General features: G+C 33.8%; 2 pseudogenes; both read right to left on the bottom strand.

Annotated features, from left to right (window-relative positions):
- Window positions 1-1,147: 1,147 nt before the first annotated feature.
- On the bottom strand, window positions 1,148-4,286 carry LOC149148524 (UDP-glucose 4-epimerase-like; annotated as a pseudogene).
- A 3,195-nt stretch (window positions 4,287-7,481) lies between these two features.
- LOC149148523 (lysine-specific histone demethylase 1 homolog 3-like) lies at window positions 7,482-15,437 on the bottom strand (annotated as a pseudogene).
- Window positions 15,438-15,726: the final 289 nt, after the last annotated feature.

The raw sequence follows: 15,726 nt of genomic DNA, 5'->3' as shown, positions 1-15,726 counted from the left end.
AATATAAACTACTAATTTAGTAGATTTAGATTGATTTTATGTGTTCATTATTAACAAATATAAATCAATTAGTATGATTTTGTGACTAAATTAAAAAAAAATATTATACAATCTACATGTTCATCTAATATGAAAAAGTAAAGTTACATATGTTAATTACAATACTAAATAATATCAAGTACAACTATATTTAATTTCAACCACATAAATTATATTATATGAAATGTCAAATATTACAATATGAGTTTCCAACTTAATATTGGTTGGACTACAATTTATACATAAAATATTGTTTCACCACTTCAAAATATTATCATTGTCTTTCCAAGGTATTGTAGGTGAATTCACCAACTTAAAAACTTGACAATCAATCTCTATGTGTGTGTCTCGTGAGATGTTGGCTTTAAGGGTATCACTAGACTAGTTCTCTTCCCTCTCGCTTTTTGTACTTTTCACTCTAGTGCTATTTCTCTTCTCCTTCTTCAATTCCTACTTCTTACCATCAATACTTAGTTCATCTTTTGAAAATGAAAGAAGATACAATACAGAGTATAAGACATGAAATATGATGAATGCTAAAATATAAACTGAAGTAGACTATAAAAGATTTATACAACATATACCTCAACATCAACTATGTCAATGTCATTTTTCCACAGAAATGCAACAAACTCAAACTAGTTTTATTCAATTGGGCGATAGTTGCCACCATGTGACCAGATGACTTGCATAAACAAAGAAAATAAAATGTCACCATAGAAAAGAACACCTGAAAAATTCACATCCAATAATGAAAAATAACTAATTAAATTTTCCCATATACTAATTGATCATTGAAAATACCAATATGTACTTGTAGTAGAAAAGGGCATATATTTACTTAAAATGTGAAATGTAGGCATAATGTCTTCTTAAGCAAAGACCCTTAAAATATTGAAATGTGAAAATATCAATGAATTATTCATGTTAGACAACTAAACTTAAGGACTATATTAAAAAATGAAGGAATCAATACACAAAAGCTCTACAAGCCTTATTTCAGCCATAGAAAAGATACATTGTCACTTAAAACCATTTTGAGATCTCCTTATCATGTGATCTAAATTTATGGTAAAAATATCAATCATGAAAGTCGGGGGGAATTTACTTATGCGACTTGCATTAAATAACTTATGGAGCGCAAATGACCATCAACGATGTCTACTACATGAATTAGTCTTGAACCTAATACCATTGCAAGTACAGTAGAAAGAAAATAAATAGTTTCAAATAGACAATCTAAAATGCATAAACATATAAATGAGTGAGTTAAAGTAGCATAATAAAAAGTGTTGACAAGAGTTAGAAACACATGCAAGCTTCAAAATCAATAGGTCCAAATATCTATGAAATATAAAATGGTCTCTTAAAGTTGTCGAAGTATCAATGTTCAATAAGTAGCAAGTATTGCGGTTCAAAATCAATATGTTCTAATTTATAATAGTCTCATAAATTATCCTAAGAGACTAAATCTACTGCATACTAATATGACATTTTGGGAAATATCTTATGTTGCTAGTAAGTTCATGTGTGTAGATTTAAAACCACAAATTTCTATGTTATATAAAAAACAAATTGACATCTGTATAAAAAATTATAATAACATCAAATATTGAAGATAGTATTCTATCCTACCTCTATGCCATCCTTTTTTGGGTAGTCATTACCATATATGTTCAACATTGGTTGCCTACCCACAACCACTTGTTGGATGAAAGGCATGAGTTTATTTGGAATTGCCTTCAGATATTCTCCAATATGGCTACTTGGGTGAGCTCCAACTGTGTTGAAGTAGCTCTGTAAAATCATTCTCTACTCTAGATATACCTTATAAATATCATGGGCTATATCTTCAAAGAAGAGTTCAAGAAACAGATGGAAAAGGAATTAATTTATGTAGCTACATGGTCCATCTAACCACTAATAACGAAATTATTTTAAGCAAAAAAAATGTAAGAATCTACTCGGAAAATATTGAAAGTTATTAAAATAGCAAAGACACTCAACAACTAAAAACTACAATTTGCAGATATAACTATTGGTGCACACATGAAGTTGAACATCAAAAATTAGTGCATGCATATGGATTCATTGCAGAAAGTTGGAAGTCTTCTACACAAGGAATCACCTTGGGTTGTCCATAAACTGTAGATGATGATGAGAAAACCATTTGATAAACATATTTGAGTAAAATATGATTATGCTTCAGGTTAAATTTAAAAAAATAATTTATGAAATTAACATCTAGTATTGTCATAACGTAGCAGCACACCACATTGATACACATATCCCTATATGCAATGGGCATACTAAAATGGATCACAATAATCCATAAATGAGCAGCAGATAACATCGATACGCATATCCTTGTATGCATACTAAAATGGATCGCAATAACCCCCAACTATCTTACTCACTTGCATCATCTTCAATGAAAACATTTTATATATTGATCTCAGAGCAACACTGAATAGAGATGTTATTCTTCCTTATAATTTTCATTTTTTCTCTATTGACCCATTTATCATGCCACTAGGCAGGAATTGGAAGCATCAAGATGATACACATTTTAATTAGAAAAAATAACAAAATATATTCTCAGATTCTACATCAAATTAAACATGTAACTTTCACACAATGAAAACAAATGAGAAATTTGCTTAAAATCAAGGATTTTTGTGCTTTTATGTTATGAAACACAAGTATTCTAGAAATCCAAACCATTTCATATTTCATATCTACAACCATAGTGAATCAAGTATTACAAAAAATGATTCCATTTTAACCAAATGGATGACTTATTTAGGTCTAAGTGAAACAATGTAAATTTTTGAAATGTATTCTCAAGTCAAATTGGTTTTATAATGCCCTCTTTGCAAAATATTTGGGAACTGATTTATGTACTTGTAATAAATCAAATAGAATATCACAATGATTATTTGATCAACTAAAATACCTCAAATAATGCCTTGATAACTATATTGTCATTCAAACTCATGAATTAACTTGAACTGGCAACACAAATAACCACCAAGATAACAAATTGTATGAGCCACTACATTTTGTGGTTGCACAAGTTTATTAGTTCTTTCGGAATTGTTTCTAAAATTGATCCAATTCTTACAATATAAGAAGGTATCTACTAAAAGATGAAGCTAAAAAGAAATGAGGAAAATCAAGGATATTTCAAATCCACATACTTTAGCCTTCAAGGAATCAAATATGAATATAATGAATAAATAGCCATGTGATTACTATTGTCATCAATGTCCACTAATATGTACATGAAATACTTTGAAAAGTAGATATTAGGATCCCTTCCACTAAACCCATATCAAATGGACCAATTCATAGATATATGAATATCGAATGCTCTCATGGAATGAAAATCCTGAATGAATTTCTCAATCATCTCAACAACCAAAATGAAAGCATCAGATTCATGATAGAGGTGGAAAATAATAGGACCATTCCCTTCATTGAAGTTCTCATAAAAAAATTAAGATGGATCCTTATTGGCTTATCCCATCATGCATACCAGAATAAAACCCATACCACTAGATACTTGCACGCAGATTCTCCTCATTATCTAGTGCAAAAACAAGCTGCAATGAACACTCTAGTAATGAGCCATTAGGATCCTTGAAGATGAGCACAAAGCAAGAACTACAAAACTTGGAAAAGGTATTCAAAAGAAATAGTTATAGTGAGAGATAATATAACAATTCTCTCTTAAAGGCAAGGATGATCCCCAAAGATGGCAGGAAGAAGAGAATGCAATATCAAAAAAACATTGCCTTACATCAGGAGAGTGACATAAAATCACAAAAAATATGAAAAGGGGTAGCACAAAAGTCACCATATCCCCCCAAATACCATACCGGGAAATTTATACTATGTAAAATTCCTAATCAATCCTAAAATGCAGAAAGGCATCCACAATATAACATGTTATTTTGGAAAGATTAACATTGCAAGAACTGGTAGGTACATGGAAAATAAAATTAAGGAGCACTATGATGATATCATTTGATAGCTCTACTATAATTCCTCTAAATTGGCACAATTCTATAATATACAGAATTATAAATATCATTAACAGCTACAAGGTTTAGAATTACCATTTTGCAACTATGTTTGGCCATAATCTCATACAGGTTTGAAGTGCCAACTAGATTGTTCTTATAATAACGTAATTGAATTGCTGCACTTTCACCAACAACCTTCAATCTATAAAAATGTATCATGACATAAAATATACACCATGACAAGGCAAATATTCTAATTAGATTAAAGAATTTACTACTCGTAAGGGTTCTAGTGCAAGAAATGGAACAATAGTACACAAAAGCAAGAACAAAGAACCAGTCATCAACAACTCAACCATCAAAATAAGTATTCAAAAGCTAGATAATATTTGACAATCTGCAACTATCTCTCATTTATATATGGTTTTGATCATCCATCTACATGAATACATAATACATAGATGTTTTATAAAGATATAGTAGTTTCTAGCTTCTTGAAGGAAACAATGTTCATTTATCTGAATATATTGATGGTTTTTAAAGAAAATAAATAGCTAGTTGTGTATATCTAGCTTGAGTGGTTTGGTCAACAATCCCTCTTTCCAACAGTACAGATTCAAGTATCCATGAACAATCCATTTTCCAATGGTATAGATTCAGGTATCTAGAAACCCTTTCCCCAACTCCAAAGGTTCAGTCTCGAAAAACATGTGATATTAGATATTTGACATGTGATATTATCATCACAATTGGCATCTAAAAGATGTTAGAGATGATGTCTGAAAATAAATTTAAATATTCAATTTTTATGGGTGTCTACAATAATTTAGTTGTAGGAATGTGCCTATGTGGCATTTTCATAGGATTAAAAATTTGGGACTAGACCATGCCAAGGTACTTGGATTTCAGATCTTTTTCCAATGATGCATGCAGTAAAAAATGAGTCAAAATTGTTCATTTTGATATTATAGATGGATTTACAAATAATAAATCTATAGAATATACAGATCATGTTGTTTCAACCCTTGAAATTATCACTGGATTCCAATCAAAAATATGTTAGTAAACCCTTCCCTGGAAAACAACTAGTGTGATGTGGGTATTAATGACAGGTAAATTCCAAGTCTGCCACTGGCAAGTCACAATCTTACAAGGATTTTTGGTTTTGTGTAAATGCAGAAAACCATAGTCCTGCGAAATTTAGAGTGCCCACACTGCAGTAGAAGAATGCATGGGATTTTTACACGACATGATTTGGGGTCCAACCCTTTGGAGGATACTTACATTGCATTGCATGCTATGTATTTGAACACTTGGATACATCACCTCTATGAAAAATATCTGCATTCCTTCGGTTGGAACTCGAAAGCATTTAATTTCAATGAAATATTTTTTGTGGAATACTTTCTGACACATTTGTCTCAAGGTTTATCCATTTTTCTACTAGTGTGTGAATAGACATAGAGAGGATGGATGAGGCTGAGTAGTGCATGGAAAACATCCTAGTCCTAATGATTCTGGATAGGAAGGTGAGTCACTTGAAAAAGAAGCAGAGTTAAGATGAAATCTTGACCCAAAATGAAATCCAGTAAACGAGTATGATTTACTAAAATAATAGGATCTGATGAGAATATTGTCTTCACTTTATATGTATATCACCATTGAACAAATTAGGACTAGGTAATGAAATCCAATTAGACTGAGATGCATATGCAATTGTAGTGATAACTTGATGATTTGTCTTGTAATTAAAATGCAAAGGTATTGTAAATGATTGAAAGGCATCTCTACCAGAAAAACACTATGATGATTTGAATAGCTCAACCTTCATTCTCAGGTTAGCTACATGCTGGGAAAATGAGCTGAAATTCCAAGGCAGAAATTCATCTCGACAGTCATCAAAAGTGGGCCCATCATTCAAGTCAAAATCTCTCAGGAGTCAAAACACATGAAGCTCGAAGGGACTATGCACTGGCGTCAGTCTTCAAAGTCAATCCAAAATTTTCAGCACTGATACCAAGAAGAATTTTTATTAGTTCATTCTCCCCATTAGCATCAATGCCATTCAATTCTAAATATGACTTCAAAGGACTACAAGGCTTGGTAGGAGAAAAAGTTTCAACGATTGAAGATATAAAATCTTTTCTGATCATATCTTTGCATCCAAAGCGTGTTGATGGTTCACATATTTGAGAAGATAAATGCATTGTTATTACCCCATCTTTAGATGTTTTCTCATAAGCCACATTAAGATCAATATATAATGAAGCTATATTTCCTTTTCCAATTGAATTAAATGCATCAGAATTTGAAATTGGTATTTTGGAGATAGGATGTTGTAGATCAATTATTTCTCTAGGTTCTACTGGTCAAAAAGCACTTGTTGCTCCAAATCCTTTCCAGCCTAGTTCTCCTATGATTTTCCTTGGATTTATTGAAGGAATGATGCCCATTTGACCTAGCCAACACTACAATTGGTGTTTCTAAGCAAGTGCACGATACAGTAAGGGGAGCAAAAGCACTTGTGTAAGGCACAACAGATAGACGAGATGCTGATGTGGATAGTGTTGTGTCATAATGACCTGCTTCATCCAGTTTAATAGATTCATTTAAGCCAAAAGAATGTATTTTTGATGAATCATATCTTCCATCATACTTTACTAGAGGGATGGTCGTTGCTCTCACCAGACACTCTGTACTGTTGTTTTCAAACATAATTCTTGATGTTCTACAAATGTTGAAGATACAACTGTAATGCTTTGTGTACCTTCATAACTAATATTAGAATATACCTCTGAAAGCTCATTATGTTTGATTTGAACTTTCCTTTCAATGTCACAAATATCAAGAACAGTACAAGATCCCATATTCGTAGTAAAATTTTTCTTGTCATAACTATTAGTCACACCGATTCCTTTATTTTCTACTTCTCCAGATGCCACAGTCTGTTCTGGTTCCATGGACTGTCATTTTTTTATCATATTTTCCTGACTCAAATCCTTATATGTAATGTTCCTGGCAACAGGAAGATGTTCATTACCTTTGTGTTCACCCTTCCCTTGGTATTCATGTTCAAGTCCATAGGTATAATGATGTTTCTTGGCATGAAGCACATCAATACTTTTGTTTTCTTCATAAGACAAACTTATATCCTCTACATGTTTATCGGGTAGATTATTACAGCCGGACTGCTTATCATGGCCCTCTTCTTTTGCCAATCATGTCTGCCACTTGATGTGTAATTTCCACAAAATTGTTGTCAGAAGGGCCTGAATGACAATTGTTTGGCTCCCTAACATCAGGATCAGAGGCCCTTGTGCATGGAACATATCCTCCACTTGGATTTTCTTGGTTTTCATTTCCAACCTCTTTTTCCTTTTCCAAGCAATGTTCACTACTTTCTTGGTTGTCTTCTTATACACTAATGTCCCTCAAATGTACCTTTTCTTGTTGTAAATTAACTGCATCCTGTATTTGGTGTCCACCAAGTCCCTCTTGTTCGTCTCTTCTCTCTAGTTCAGATTGTTTTTCACAATCTGAATTCAATCCACCTTTTCCCCTGATGTACAGTTCTACAATATCATAAGAGAACTCATCCCTTGGTTGTTCCCCACCCCTATTTGAACATGATTTCTCTTGTATTCTATCTTCAATAATTCCCTTTATATCATCCCCTACCATAGAAAAATTTCTAGTTTCCAAAGCCCTCATAGAGGAATTCAAAGAATCATCCTTTTTACTAGTAAATTCCACATTTTGAAATGTATCCAAGTTGGTTCTAGAAGCATCTTGATGATCCATCGAATAGTGATCATTCTTGTCTTGCTTCATATTCAACACATTTTAACGTACTACATCATCACTCTGACGTGAATTGAGTTTGCATCCATAACTTGATAAACCATCCTGCCCTAAATTCTCTCATGTTTTCATGAAATTTGTCACAGAGTTTACTACGAAATTTTCATTCTCATATTTTGAGATTTTAATCACAACTATGCTTGCTAGTAAATTCATCCCACATTCATCCATGTTATTATTTTCTCTTGAGAATGGATAGAGAAGCTTTCACTGGTACCTTCTGAGTCCTCACTAGGTTCACAATGTTTTCTTCCTTCTATCTCAATAGTCCCCTCTGCCAAGTCTTCATTTCTCTCTTCCCTTTCACCAAGGTCTGAAGACAAAATTTGATCTGTATTGCACATTTCCAACAATTTTCACTATTTTCACCATTAATGTTGCACTCCTCAATAGGTATAGCACTTACGGATTTGGTTTTATTTCTATAGCAATCGTTTGTATTAACCTCTAGAGAGGAATTACCATAAAAAAGAATATTATGTTCTTTTACCTTCCCATAGTGCACATCATGTTTCTCTTTCGATCCAGGAGAAATCACATGGTTCCTAGGAATTTCTTTATCTGCATTCAATCCAAAATTTACACTTTTTGTAGGGCTTCCAGATGGGTTAGGAAGTCTTGGTATCAAGTTTCAACCTTTGAATGTTATCCCCTTGAGAAATATTTATTCCCTTGTCATATAATTTTCCACAGTGTGTCTTTCTCGCCTGATATATTTATAATACATAACTATGCTTTGCCAACCATGGATTCTTTGTGGCTCCCTGATAGAAGTGAAATCTAGACAGTTTTGATTGAAATATTATGTGGTGAACTAGAAAAGAGGAATTATTACTAACTAAGCATACCATAGGACTCTGAGTATCTTGTTTTTTGAACTATACTAGTAACTTTTGCAAATATATAATGAATCAAATACAAACTTTCCTCTTAATTGTAAAATCAAGTAGCAAATTTCCTTTGTTATTTGTCAAAAAAACATTGTTGGAACATGAAAAAATTGATCTATTCATTTAAAACATTCAAGGGATCTAGGATCAACTATATCATTAAAACAATAGCATAAGAAAAAAAGAGCAAAAAAGAATGACAAGATGTGGTGAAGTTTCAGTGAATTTACCAGATTGTTGTATTACAATCATATCAACTGAAGAAATCAGTAGCAACCGTACACAGTGGCATAAGAGTTGTGTCCCATCTTTTCCCATGGAATCTTGTTTTCCCCATGCAAAAGGAAAAAATAAATATTCCCTTAGTCCACTATAACATAAAGTTGCATTCTTCACCCATGTTTCTTTCTAATATTTTTTCAACAACACCTTTAATGTCATTTGCAAATCAAGAACTAAATACAATTACAATTATATTAAAGTTTGACTTGCTTAGGATGTAGAAGTACTCAAATATAGAGTAACCGAGTACAAACTAAAAATAGATTTATAATAATAAGGTGCACGAGGCTTCATTACACTTTTAAACTTGAAGAATATAGAGATAATAAATCAAAAGTTCCTAAATTCACAAACCATTCCAGTTTAATATGAACTATCAACTCAATTAGAAAATTGGAAATTTATGGAGAGGGACTGAGAGCAATTTAATGCCACATGACAATAGCCATCCAACACTTCCCTCTGATTTGATTAGAGGAAAATCAATGCATAACAAATTCTAAAGAGACACACAATTTATTTATCTATAAATAATGGAATGCCACTGATGAAATTTGAAATAAACTCAAAGTATTACAATCTCCTTGCAAAATGAAATGATAAGGTAATCCTTGATAATTGATTTCAAATCCATTATATGAACTTGCAAAAAAATTTAGGAAAATGCATTTAGCATACCAGGATCCATATGTTGAGAATGCCAAGCCTTTCTTTTGTGCCAGCAAAAGCCTTCATAGCAACAGCAAGTAGCTACAACATCTTCATTTCTAAATATAGATGCCTAGTTGTTGTCTTTGCATTTCCAAACATGTCTTGAAGTAAAAGAATATTTTCTCAAAGGAATTTGTTCCCCATTAAGAGATCCTTTTCAAACAACACTTGAAATTTCTCCTACATCAAGCCTCTTAACCATGTCCCTCACTTCACTTCTTTCACTATCAGATTGCCTTTGTGCAACAACCATAGCCTCAACCTCTACCATGGACTCCTCATCGTTTTCTAGAATGGCAATGCTTCAGACAGCTTCTTGAAGACCACTCATTAGTGCACCACCAACAATATATGTATGCTCTTTATAGTTTCCTCCCGAACAAAGAATAATCAATTTTCTACAATCTTGCCCAAAACATCGTAGTCCTCTCCAGAAGCACCAAAGACAACATAATAATAAGCACCCCTACTAAATTGGTCACCACCTCAGTTTGTAGCAACATATGCAATGGGGTATAGTATAGTAGTTTCTCCAAACAACTTTCAAAGGATCATGATTGCATGTTTAACATGATCAGAGGTTTCTAAAATCCTGACCATCTTTTGGATCCTTTCCAACTACAATAGCAATCAGAACTGGCACACCAACTATTTTCTTCACATTCCAAAGCTATAAACATCAGCCATGTAACTCTGTTCTCTTTGGAGTTGCCCCAAAATAATCCACACTCTAATCCAAAAAGACATTCGGAAATCCCATAACTACCATGTTCAAGAAACCAAATCCAAGTTGTTGAATGGAGGTTAATTTCCAATCTGGAAGAGCTAGTGAAAAATCTATTTTATTTTCTTTCAAGAAACTAAGGGGCGCAGTTATTAGAACTACATCACCAACAACTCCTGCTTATTCTCAGTACAAAATTTTACCTCTCTCGCTATTCCACCTTTTGACTTTGGGTCCTTCGTAGAGTATGAAATCTATGTTACAAGATGACCTAGCTGAATATTAAGACCTTCAGTTAATGCCTCCATAACAGTGATATAACCTCCTTTAATTATATAATGAGCTCCTCCCAAACCTCCGTAAGTATCATCCTGATTCCATAAGGGAGTGAAACGAAACTAAGTTCTACTGCATAGCCATAGTACAAATTAGCAAAATTCCAATCCATAACTCATCTCTCAAGTGGATTTAGGCTTTGTTATTCCATGCTGGAATTGTCAGATAAATTTAGTCTATGAGGTTGAGATTCCATGTTAATTCCATTTTCCATACCTACAACTATTAAAATGTTACTTTCAGAAACTAATTTTATGCTAGAAGCAATTGTTGCATAAAATGCCTCTAACTCTCTCGCTAAGGAATCCAGAATTGTGCTTTGACAGTTAGAATTGTTAAGAAGGCATTTATTGCTTGCCAACTCTAAACCAGTTGAGCTTGATCGAGAAATGCGTCGCTTTTTTATGGCATATTCTAACCCCTCATCCAGAGAAATGTGCATTCTTACATCTCCATTATGAGCAATAAGAATCACCATATCATCAAGTGGGATGTTATACTATGCTTCAAGTGCCTCATCTAAGGTGGCAGAAACTTTTGACCAGTCAGAGAAGCATATAGAGGGCAGTAATTATTTAGCACTATCAACTCTAGGGCAAGTTGTGTACAAAGCAATTCAGATGGATCTAGTTTTCTTTATGTTGTGACATATGCCTCAACACTAATAATCATGCTAGCACCTAGATCCATTGGCACTGAAAGTGTTGAACAATCTGTATAAACTCTTCCACCTACCCTATCTCATGCTTCCAAAACAATTACATGACATTAATTTAGCCACTTCAAATTCCTAGAAACTGCTAGCTCAGAAGGCCCTGCACTAATAACAATTAACCTTTTCTAACTTTCTGAAATAGAATTTCCATCATTGGCCTCTGATGCTGAATTTCACTTGGATTCTTGTTTATCAATTTGTTAGTCCACTGGCAAAATTATGCAAAACTTTTTTTCTGTCAATATCATTAACCTCATCTTCACGATAAGAATTTTTTATTAGGTCTAAAGCATAATGAACTTTGAGTAATGGATCCACTTCAATTTTTACTCCATGATCCTTTCCTAAAAATACTTCATTTTCAGTCTCGGCCAGAAATGTCTCTGGTTCCTAGCTTATCATCTTTGTGGGGAACAATATATTTAATTTCCACCTCATTTTTCACCTTATAACTTATTACAACCTCCACTGTTAAATTCCTTGTTGTATTGGGTGAAACCACTAGGGCGCTATCTATTTTCATAAGGGAAATACCACATTCTTCATAATCCATTTTATCTGATTCTGTTGACTCAAACCAGTTCTTTGCAAGTTCATTTCTCTTCACATATTCCACATTAAGCAACATTTTTTGGTTGTCACCTTCTACCTTAATCTGACCAAGAATGAAAGCAGCCTCCTCTTCTCCATCAATCACTTTCTTGCCACATTTTTTTGTCTGCATACTCTCTTTTGAAAGCTTCAGCTTTGGCTCAAAATCATCTTTCGTTTTTGGCTTTTTCACTACAAGACCAACATTTATATACCCATGCAGTAATAATCATGCACATTGTAAGCCAAAAGGTATCTTCTAATTAGATTTATTTTTTTAAGGTTACAGACACATGGAAATACATTAATGACTACCAAATATGCAACTCCTTTGAAACAAGACAAATGCAATAAGTTTATCAAGAATTTTATCATGAATCAAAGAAGAAAAGAATTTTTCAAATAACTAATAATATGACACCGAAAAATTGTAACAACAAGAAATATAGTATATTCATAGGCTAACCTCTCACAAGTTAGTTTGTCAATTGGATGTCTAGCTCAGGTGGTTATTTGGGTAACACCCACTTAGGTTATTACACATCTACAAGAGACTAAGACTAAGGACATTTCATACTCCATCGTCCCATTCATTATGTGATCAAAAGGGGGTTCTACTATCTATTCAAGGATTACAAAACTCAGTCTTCACCTTCTTCCAATATTTAAATTAGATATGCCTATCTTTGTTCATGCAGGAGACCCTTAGGACAATCACATATTTTTTCTCGATGCTCCCATGTACTCGAGGCACCATGTGGGAAGCCAAGTGCAACACCTTATTTGATTCTAGATCCATGAGACCTCATTGGATCATATGCTCTTCATCAATGAGTTTCCCCACCCTCTTAAGGGGCCCCATAGAAATTTCATCTCAGAGCCTGAGATAGTTCATGTCATACCAATAGGAATTCAAGTTCCTCTAGACACCATTAGTGAGATGCCTCTTCCAAGCAACAACAAATTTCACAAGTTCATCTAGTCAGCCATCTATATACGATTTCTTTTGTACGACCTTGGATGTTAGTAGAGATGTATATACTATATACAATGATTGTTGACTTGGAGAAGGAATATCATTCACATCTTTCCTCTAAAATCCAAGATAATAGCTCCAAGACTTCATGATCTTCTATTCCTTGTACCAATTTCTCCTAAGGTTTTAGCTCTTAATAATATGTATGCAATAGTATTTGTTTTCAGCACCCCCTCTTTGGGTGGTTTTCTCTATAACTATACTATTCTAGATGATGTTTCCTCTGTGATTTCTTTGAATCATTGTCTTCTTGACAAATAAGAGAAATGAAACTTCAATTTTAAATTTTTGATCTCTTTCCATTATCTCATGATTTATTTCTACAAACTCTTATTGTAGGTAAGAAAGAATTTAAGACTTCAAACGTATAATAGAACTTTCAGAAAGCATGGAGTTATGGGTTGGACAAAAGTCAAACACCTTGAGAAGGTGGAATCCTATGTGTGGAAAGCTTCACTTGGAAGCAATTGTAGGCAAAGGAGATAGAGTCTATGAAGGAAGCAAAGCATGGTTAGTGAAGGCAGCATAATCCAATAGCTTAATGATGGCAAATTGTCAAGTTAAAGGCACGGTCGATTTTCCAAAATAAAATATGAGTCCCCACTCTAACACATGTTAAAAGTGAACTAAAAAGGTGGACTCATTTAATGCATGTGATTAGAATGTGCAAGAGATCAATACTACAGATGTGAAAGAGAAATCAAATGGAAACATAAAGTAGACATGTGCAAGAGATCAATACTGCAGATGTGAAAGACAATTCAAATGGAAACACAAAGTAGTACATGTCTACTTAGCAGAGACCATGAGAAGTCTCAATGCCAGGATGATAAAGGCTCAAGAAGCATAGAACCATAGTCACTGGGTCAAGAGGAACTGTGAGGATTTTTTTCTCTAGATTTTTCACCAAAGCCTCTTGTCTCAACATACTCCACCTAATAACAACCAAAATCAAGCAAAGCAATGAAAATGTACTCCCTATTTCTATGCCCCACACAACACCTTTGCTCAAGAAGGATCCTGAGGGACACACAATACCAATTGGCTGCCCACATAGTCCCGGGTTGGCAAGCAATGACAAATTAAAACTCTCACATCTCTCAGGAATCTCTCCCAGTAATGCATTTTCTGAGAAGTTTATGAACTCAAGGCCAAATATTTTACACAAGTTGGGAGGAATGATACCTTCAAGATGATTCGAGGATAGGTCCAAGTACATTAGCAAGGCTAGGTTAGCCATCTCTACAAGAATTCTTCCACTAATACTATTATTATGAACAACAAAAAACACTAGTGAAGATAGATTTCCTATAGTAAATCTGTTATTGCTCGAATCCAAAAAAAAAGGATGAAAAGACGATGGTAAGAGACTGCCAATGAGATTGTTGTTGCTCAAATCTAAATGAGTGAGCATTTTTGGATTTCCAAGCGTTGTAGGAAGGGTGCCCATCAATTTATTATTTGTTAAATTAAGCTTCACAAGGCCTGAAATCCTTCCTAACCCCATAGGAATACTACCAGAAAACTAGTTATAAGACAAAATCAGACCTTGAAGGTTTTGGAGTCTCTTGAAATTAGGTAAAATGGACCCACTAAGAAAATTGAAGGACAAATATAGAGAAGTCAAATTTGCAAGCCAAGAAAGTTGCCGAGGAACATGACCAGTAAGTAGGTTTCCCTATAAATTTAACTCAAATATAACGCTGCAATTCCCAATCTACTCAGGAATGTTACCAGTCAAATTGTTCCATGAAAGGTCCAATAGTCCATGGTGTTGTGTAAACTCAGAATCAGGTAATGGGAATATTTCCTTGTATCCAGCACAAATTTCACCTGGAATGGAACCAGAAAGCTTGTTATGAGAAAGGACAAGGTTATCCAACATTTCTAGCTGCCCAATCTTTCTTGGATTGTGCCAGACAAATCATTACTTCCCAAATCAATAGCCACAAGATTGACACAGTCAAAAAGTTGAGGAGGAATTTTTCCTGAGCCTGTTTCCATGAAGTGATAAATTTGTTAAATTCTTCATTTTTCCAACCTCTTTAGGAATAAATCCTTGTAAATAATTGTTATCAAGGTGCAACCTCTGGAGATTACTGGCAGTAGACATGGATAGAGACAACCCACCCATAAGGAAGTTATTGTTGAGTGATATTCCAAGCAAAGTTTGTGAACTCCAAATCTCATCTGGTAATTTTCCAGAGAAATTATTGTGTGCCATGTCTAAGGTGACTAAAGGCAGACTTGAAAGATAGCTAGGGATTCCACTAGAAAAATTGTCCCATCTAATAACAAGTCTGTCAAATTCATGCACACTCGGAAAGTGTCCTCTATGCTAGCTATAAACTGATTCAGTGACAAAGAGAGAGGCTAGGCTCTTGGCATGAAAAAGCTCTGATGTTATTGATCCATAGAGCCTATTAGCATTAATTCACAATGTTCTGAGAGATGAACAGTTGCCCAGTTCCCAAGGTAAATGACCTTCAAACCAATTTTGGATAACCTTATAG

This window comes from Pinus tabuliformis, chromosome 9 (genome assembly GCF_031772625.1).
Source record: "Pinus tabuliformis cultivar Carrire ecotype Pingquan chromosome 9, CPIR1, whole genome shotgun sequence".
Classification (NCBI taxonomy): domain Eukaryota; kingdom Viridiplantae; phylum Streptophyta; class Pinopsida; order Pinales; family Pinaceae; genus Pinus; species Pinus tabuliformis.
The sequence above is the reverse complement of the archived record's forward strand: the minus strand, read 5'-3'. Positions and strand labels throughout refer to the sequence as shown.